Genomic DNA, 8,438 nt, shown 5'->3' with positions numbered 1-8,438 from the left:
GGAGCCATTTTGACCTCTGTCCTCCTCCCCTCAGCTCCAAGTCTTGTTCCTCCTTGTGATCATCTCTGGATCCTTTCTTCTCAGTGTCCCTGAAGCACCTGCTCTCTCCGCCTCTGATTTTGCTCTCTTCCTCATCCACTCTTCACAGCCACATGGTGTTTCTAATACACATCTGCTTGTGTCACTTCCTTGACTAAAACGCTTGTGGCTCTGATGGTCCAGATACCCTCCAAACCTTGACTCAGTACTTAAAAGAGTCTCTACCACTCAGCCCCACCTCTTGAAACCTTGGCATCACTCTCAAAGGCTCCTTCTACATTCCGTCCAGTCAGGGCAGCCCTCCATTTTCATCTCTTTCCCAACCATCTTTTTCTTCGGCTGGATCTGGCAGGAACTCTTCTCCTTGGGTGGTCTTTCCCTATCCCCCCGGTGTGAATTAGGTGCCCTATCTGAGCTCCCAGAGGCCCCCAGTAAACACTTGCCCTCACAGAGCAGCCACGGCCTGGATCTTTAACCACCTGGTCACTCTAGAAACAGGGCAACTTATTGAGACGGGAATTGCTTTGCTCCCCTGTGTTTCCCCCTCCTGCTTCCAAGCTGGTAGCCAAGGCCTTTGATTTTCCCAGCCTTGGGGAACTGCGTTCGGCTGGACACAAAAGCTGCTTGAAGTCTGGTGGAGCGTTCTGACTTTTGAAAAAGTAATCTCTGCAAGCAACTGTGTTAGGTGTTCCCTGGCAATAAAGAGGACAGAGAAAGGAGAGATAGCAACTAGCTGCCAGGGGACAGAAGTGGGGGTCCTGTGCGCAATAGTGTCTCCCCTTGAAAGGTGATGGGAGCTGTGGGGATGGTGGTGATGTTCCTGGGGAGGCTGGAGCCCAGGCCTGGGGTACTGGCTTCAGTTTCCCAAAGTAGCAGGGCAATAGCAGTCATCGAATCTCCAGGAACCATGTGGACCAAGACAACGGGCATCTCTGTGTGACAGAAGACAGGAGGCACCTCCTCCACACTTAGGTGCCTGGGAATGACTGAGATGCCTTTCTGCCAATTTGTAGGAAAGAGTGAGTCCGACTGGAGTTGGTTTACAGAGAATAGAAACAGTATTCTTGTTTGCATGCCAAGATTCCTATCCGCTACACCTGTCTGTGTACATCCCCAATACAGAGCTGAAACCTGTGTGCCCCATTCAGAACTGGATCTTCCTGGCCCAGCGTGGTGCCTGGCACATAGTAAGTACTTGCTCAGAATGGATTTGTCGAATTCACTTTTCCACACGGTAGCTACAGAAATCCTTCTAAATTTCAAATCTGCTTCAGTGGCTGCCCCATAGCCCTTGGAATAGAGTAAAATCCATACCCACTCAAGGCCCACAAAGCCCACAGGGGTCACAGCTCACCTCCCTCACAGCCTCATCTCTACAGCCCATCCTTGCATGCTCCTCTCCAGCTGAAACACACTGTTTGCAATTCCTCAGCCTTGCCCGGCTGTTTCATGCCTCTGTGCCTTTGCATATGTGGCACTTTCTGCCTGGAGAGCCCTTTCCCTTTTCTTTGTCTGCTACCTTTCAATTAGTCTTCAAAGCTCAGGGTGTTTCCTTCTCTTAGTCTTGCCTGATACCCTCCCCCAAGGCAGAGGAGAGCTGTCCTCCCCTTGCGGGAGCCTTGCGGGCTTGTGCCCATGGCTGTCTCGCTCTTCTCCAAGCCCCTTCTCTGCTGTCGTGAGTCCCCAGGGGCCAGCATGCCAGGTATAGCATAGGTTCTCCTTAAGTGCTCACTGTAGTCTGTTCCTCTGTGGACTCGTGGTGTAACCATGGTGTGACCCTTCTGGGCCTCAGTTTTCCTGCCTGTACAATGGAGGGAGTAGAACTCAATGGTCTCCAAGAGCCCTTCCTTCCCTCCGTTCAGCTTGGAAGCAATGGCATGTAAAACCTAATTTCTTTCTGTGCCCACGGGCCCCCTGAAGGCAGAACATGTTCATGCTCAGACATACAGCTGCATACACAGCACCATGCACAGCCACTTGGGAGCGAGCCCACGCCTAAACAGCTGCGTATGACACTCACACAAAAGTGTATGTGGCCTTCTGGATGCAGATACGCTATTCTCCCAGCCCCCATCTTTAGTCAGCTATTGGCCTTGACAGTGAAAAATTCAGAAACAGTCAGGGCTGCCAGTCCAGCAGCAAGTTAATATTCAAAGAATGAGCCTTCTGCAATATGCATGCCCTGAGGCTGGTGTCCTTTGGGGCTCCCCGCTTCCCAGCCTGCTTGAGCAAGGCCTTCCCACCCCAGGCATAGACAGACACAGTCGGCCTAAGGCAGGGTGCTGAGACCCAAACACTTGGCTCCAGTTGCTTCCTGGATGCCCCCCTCCCAGTGTCTCTTCATTCACTCATTCAGCAACACATATCTATTAAGTTCTTGTCATGTGCCAGCATCAGTGAATATGACTCTCTGCCCTCAGGGGCTCTCAGTCCAATGGGGGAGACTGATGATAGGCAGGAAATAGGTGGTATAATTTTAGATCAGAAAAAAATAAAAAAGTGGAAAGATTAGGATGATGTAATTTAAAAAAAAAACAATTGAGAGAGAGAGAGAGAGAGAGAGAGAGAGCAAGAGGTAACCAAAGCCTTTCTGGAGCACTTTGGAGCAATAATCAAAAGATGAACCAGCGAAGTAGAAAACCAGGAAAGTCTTTCAAAGTCACACAGCAAATGCAAAGGTCCTGGGGCAGGAGAAACCATAAAATATATTCAAGGAGCAGACAGGAGACCATGTAGCTGAAGCTGTCAGCAAGGGGAGAGTGACAGGAGAGTCAGAGCAGTGGACAGAGACCAGATTATACCTGGCCTCTTGGGCTGTCTGAGGAGCCTTGATTTCAAAGAGCATTTGGAAGCCTTGGAAAGAAAATCCATCCCTTCCTCCAGCTCCTCAGCCTTGGCATCCTTCTTAGAAACAATGTCTTCCTCATGTTGATACTGACAGGGCTTCATCCAAGGTCCAGCACAGGTAGTGATGGCCGAATGACTGAGTCAGGTTCCCCTGGCTCAAGGCTTGACTTAGTGGCTCAGAGGGGGCTACTTGGGCCACCAATGAGTCCTTGGGCAGCTCAGGGTGGGGGCCTATCTGGGTAAGTTAAACACATGTAGATCCCTATCCAATGAAATATATTTATATATTTAAAATGGAAATTATGCTATCCCATGAATCATCACACTTGCACATAGGCTGGAATGAAAAGCACTTATTTTTAATTTTCAATTGCAGCCTTTTTTTTTTTTTTTTTTAAAACAAGAGTCTCACTATGTAGCTCAGGCTGGCCTTGAACTCACAGTGATCCTCCTGCTTCAGCCTCCCAACTGCAAACTTCCAGATAAGATTTTCTTTCCGCTGTCGTGTGTGCATACGTGTTGTTGCTGCCCTTTTGACGCCCCGAGGTGGATGGCCCATTGGGTCAGCCACTGCTGAATGTAAGGGCTCACCCAGCTGTCCCCTCCGTGATGTGATATGGCCAGAGGGGCACAGCCCACGATTTGGTCCACAGAGCCAACAAGAATAAAATGGAGCTAGCCCAGCCTAGAGATGGGTCCTGCCCTCCCACAGTCTCCCTTTCATTGCCCACCTGGTATCTAAGCCTCTAAGCTCAACACTTCTCCCAAACCCTTTCCAGGACCTAGAGATAAAGCTTCATTGCATCTCAGAGCCCTCATGTGGGTTCTACAGGCATATGCTGGGCCCTGAGGGAGAAGGACCCAGAAGCTGATCCTATGCAGCCCATGGACTCTGGGTTCTGGGATCTGTCCTCACTGCTGTCTTACAATGGTTTACTGTACATGTGCCATCCTTTCCACACTCATGAAGCCCTCAATGACAGCTGCTCTATGTGTGGACCTGAAGTCCCTAGTTGACCACCCCTCCCCAGGGACAGGGCTCAGGAAACTCAGAAAAAGCCTATCAGTGATTTTCAGGGGGAGTAGGAAGCTGGGTGGCTCAGGGCTATACCCCCAAATACGGGCCAGTTTCCCCAAGCCAAGCCCAGGCTGAGCTACGCTGCCCCTGGGTTCCAGCACCCCGTCCCACCCTCAAGGCATGCAGTTAGTGGGAAGTGACAAATGAGCCTGAGGAAGTGGGGGGGGGCTGGCGATCGATGGCATTAACATGGTGCCCAAATTAAATATTGACTTTCTTGGTTGACTCTAGGGATGCCTGGATTGATGGCGGAGTCATGCAGTGCCACCACAGGAGACAGGGACATACAACCTGGAGCACACAGTGGGAAGCTGAGGCGTGGGGGGAGGGTCTGTCCCTGCTCTTGTCTACTTAGGAGCTGGGTCGGGGTGGGGGTTGCAGGGAGCCTGGGGTAATGTGCCTACATTTCCATCTTGCACCAGGCAGCTTCCTCGGGGTGTCCGGAGTTCCCTTCTGTCAGCCTAGAATAAGAATTTGTCAAGTGCCCAATACTCCCCTTGGCCCCGCTCCAAGAACTGTGGCTGCCCTGCAGCCCCACAAATAAGCAGAACTGATCTCTGTGATGCTATCCATTCCTAGGTCTCAGCACCCTGCCTCTCAGGGTGGTGGGCTGGTTATTTTTAGGTTGTCATTATGTAGGATCTTGGGGAGGAGTAAGGTATCCTCTGCAGCTAATTCACCTTCAGAGCCTACAGCAGGTCCTGAGTTTTTCTCCTCCTTTTCAAAGCTCCATCTTAAGAACTGTCTATACTACTTTCATTTTTTCACCTTCCACTCACTTGACAGCTCACTCCAACCTGGCTTCCTGCCACATCAACAACTCTAGCCAGAACCCTCCTAGTTCCAGCCCTGTGTGTTCAACCACCTACTTTCTACTTGAAATCTTTCTTTTACTGTTTTAAAGTTAACATGTCTGAGGCCCATTTCACTATTGTCTTCCCCAAAGCTGGTCTTTGTCAGCGCCCCTAAGCCAATGGCATGGTCACCCTCACAGGTGGGTGAGACAAAAGCCCCAGGCTCCTCTCCTGTGCCCAGCCCACACCATGGCTGACAGTTCTACTCACTACACACATATAGGTGCCCTTCCTCCACCACAGCACCCCCTAAAGTCTCCCCCATGTGCTCTTTACTAGTCTATCTGACTCCACCCTCACTCTCCAGAGACATCTACCTAGGCATCCCCTTAATATATAAATCTCATGAAGTTAATCCTCTACTCAACACCTTCCCTTGGTTTCCACTAGGCTTAAAGGACAAAATCCTCAACAAAATCTCCCTTACTCTGAACATTTAACATGTGTCTTGAGGACCTGAGAAGGGATAGTCTTTCTGGAGTAGGTGCCCTTAAAGGAGTAAAATAAAGAACGAGGGGGACAGACTGGGGTACTAGAAAGTCCCAACTGTGGGCCCCATGAAAATTCCAACGTGGACATGAGGGAGCACAGAGGAAAACAAGTCCAGCAAGGCAGAAGTCAGAGGCATCCTGCCCCGGGTCCTCCCTCAACCCATCAACCACCTAATTTCCTTTTAATTGGTACCTAATGGAAGGGAATGAAACCCAACTGAGTTGTACTATGTGCTCAAGTGCCAGCCCCACGCTGCTTCCCTTCTCTCAGGGTCAGGGGCTTTCAGTTAGGAGGGAAGATGACAGGCCGTGGAGGGAGGGACAGGAGAAGGAACCCAACCTTCCCCCAGCCCTGCTGAGACAAGCCTGATACCAACTCACAGGTATCAAAAGTGTCAAAGGTAGGAGCATCTCCTACTTCCCCACACCTTCTCTGTGCCCACTGTTATTTCCAGAATATCTAGATTTCAGACTTGGGTCCTTGTGACTGTTATTGCTGAAATGTTAGTTTTATTGGATTAAAAAATACCTAGCAGATTAGTAGAGCATGATCTGGCTATGTCTGAGTGGGTCTTAGAGGTGTGAAATAGGATACTATGTATAATTCCTTGTCTGTGCCTCCCTGCCGCTGTTCCCCTGCTCTGCTCCCTGGCTGCTGTAAACTAAGCAGTTTTGCTCCCCCATGACTTGAAGCAAGCCAACCCTGGACTGAACCTCCTGAAACCATGAACTAGATTAAACCTTTCCTCCTTTAAGTTGTGGGTCTCAGCAAGGGGAAAGTGACCGATACAGACCTCCTTTGAGCTGGCACCATATTAAATCACTTCCTTGGGACCCTCTCTATGGTGCATTGAGGTAGATCACGCGGAGTTTCCTTTCATCAGAGGACACTGAACAGACTTGCCCAAGGGAACCACCTTTGCTCTGCCTAGAACTGTGCTGTCCAGTGTGGCAGGGTGGCAGCCACCAGCCACAGGTGGATACTGAGTATGTGCAATGCGGTAAGACAGAATTGAGACATGTTGTGTGTACAAAACACACACGAGAGTTCAAGGACTTAGCACCAAAAGGGACTGTAAACTATTTGGTAATGTTCTATATTGATTATGTGTCAAAATGAAAATTTTAATATATTGGTTAAATCTATTATTAAAATTAACTTCAACTTTTAAAACTTTTTTAAAATGTCAAAAAAATTAAATTGTATGTAGTTTAAGTGGTGTTTTTTTGGACATCCCCTAGGAGTGAGATACAGATGATCTGCTCCCCCAGGACCACAGTGTCTAGAAGTCAAGGAGAGGCTGTTGCTGACCTTGGGTGGGTCCTTCAGCCTTGCCGTCTTATTTCCTGGAAGAGAAATTCCATTCAGGATCCTGGACAGAGTCCATCTGTGGTCTCATTTGTGAGATAGCACTGACGCTCAGGAAGGAGTAACTGCAGGAGTCAGTAACACCTACAAAATGTTTCTCAGCTGTTTGGGGGAGGGGCAATAGGGGATGTTGCTGGGGATCAAAGCTAGAGCCACCCACATGCTAGGCAAGTGTTTTGCCTCTGAGCTACATCCACAGCTGCCTCAGCATGTCCCAGGGGAGAGATGGGGCGGGACGGAGGGACAGAGACAGAATGAATCATCTTAAGTCATGCTCTGAATACCTGGGTAGGGGTTATCAATATTCCCACTTTGCAGACGAGGAAAGTGAGGCTCACCTGTGTCACCAGTGTGGCAGTGACAGTGTGTGCCGAGGGCTGTGAGGGCCCGGTGAGTGCTGATTGGTGGGTGCATGGGGGTGGGGGTCAGGGCCAGCAGGATCACAGAGGGGGCTGCCTGCACTGGGTCTGGAAGGAGGAAGGGTAGTTTGCCAATGCAGAAGGTCGTGCAGACAGCAGGAAAGGTGCATAGCAGGCTTGGACATGAGAGATGGGCCAAGAGGGGTAAGAAAGGGCCGCTTTACCCAGGATCTTGACTTCTAGGCTAATTCTAGGAGCTACATAAGGCTTCTGAGCAGGGCAGTGGTCCTGCCTGATCCTGCATTTTAGAAAGAACACACTTACGCCACAGATGAAGGGCTGATGAGTGGAAGCTGAGAAAATAAGGGTAATGAGGTTAGAAAATGAAACTCAAGCAACTGGGTACCAGTGTCCTGGGAGGCTAAGGCAGGAGGATGACAAATTCAAGTTCAGCCTGGGTAATTTAGTGACCCTCTCTCAATAAAGGGAGGAGGAGTTGGGATGGAGTTCAGTGTGAAAGTCTTGAGTTCAATCTCTAGTATTGGTGGGGGAGGAAAGGAGGAGGAAAGAGAGAGAGGGAAAGGGAGAGGAAGATAAGAAAGGAAGAAAGAAGAAAGAGAAAAAAGAAATTTTAGCCCCAGGAACAAATAGCAGGTTGTTAGAAATCACCCCCAATGGAAGGGCTATCATGCCAATTCATTTTACAAATAAGGAAACCCAAGTCAGACAGGGTTAAAGGTCACACGGCAAGTCTGGGCTGGGACTCTGGGGTCACGAGGCACAGGCTTCACCCAAGGAAAGCTCTGTCTTAAAATGGGAGAGGTCTTAAAGCTGTCAAAAGTGTCTGCTGGCAGCTGAGGTTGCTAATGGAGCAGAATCAACAAGGCGGACACTCGGCTTCCTCCTCAAACCAGATGCAAAAGAAGAAGGTACCAGAGGGGCGGGCAGCATACATCACAGCTCAGCCCAGCTGATGGAGTCCAGGGCTAGGAAGGAGGGGGCGAGAGCACAGGGAAAGGCACTACGAAGTTCATTGGGTGGTGGTAGGGGTGGCTCGGAGATCTGAGTCCAGCTAGGACATGGAGTGGGGTCTGCTGGCACAAGGTCAGGGACTGGGTTTTGTTTGTGTAAATCTGTTACCCTCCTTCTACGAAGGAGTCCATTTCTGAAGATCTGCTTCCGCTCCCTCACCGCAGGGGCTCCTGAAAGGGCTGCCAATCACAATGCCTAGAGCCAATCAAAGCCCTTCCTTCCTTGGGAGTTTTCTAATTAGAATTCAAGAGGACAGTTTCTTCCCCTTTGGGGGCTATATTGAGTGATGAGAGCTGAGAGGAGGAAGCTTGGTGGGCCCAGGGGATGAGGAACCCTGCCCAAAAGAAGGAAGCCCACACACAGAGTGAA

The 8,438-nt window shown here is 49.9% G+C and overlaps 1 long non-coding RNA gene across 1 annotated transcript in view; it reads left to right on the top strand.

Annotated features, from left to right (window-relative positions):
• The window catches only part of LOC117287329, a 12,588-nt gene extending 8,261 nt beyond the window's left edge, over positions 1–4,327 (top strand). Inside the window, exons 2-3 of the long non-coding RNA XR_004518567.1 lie at positions 1,053–1,226; positions 4,196–4,327. This is a non-coding gene — a long non-coding RNA (uncharacterized LOC117287329). The remainder of the gene's footprint in view (positions 1–1,052; positions 1,227–4,195) is intronic.
• Positions 4,328–8,438: the final 4,111 nt, after the last annotated feature.

Source organism: Fukomys damarensis, unplaced genomic scaffold, assembly GCF_012274545.1.
Source record: "Fukomys damarensis isolate Sample0158 unplaced genomic scaffold, DMR_v1.0_HiC HiC_scaffold_23, whole genome shotgun sequence".
Classification (NCBI taxonomy): Eukaryota; Metazoa; Chordata; class Mammalia; order Rodentia; family Bathyergidae; genus Fukomys; species Fukomys damarensis.
This window is presented reverse-complemented; position numbering and strand designations above follow the sequence as displayed.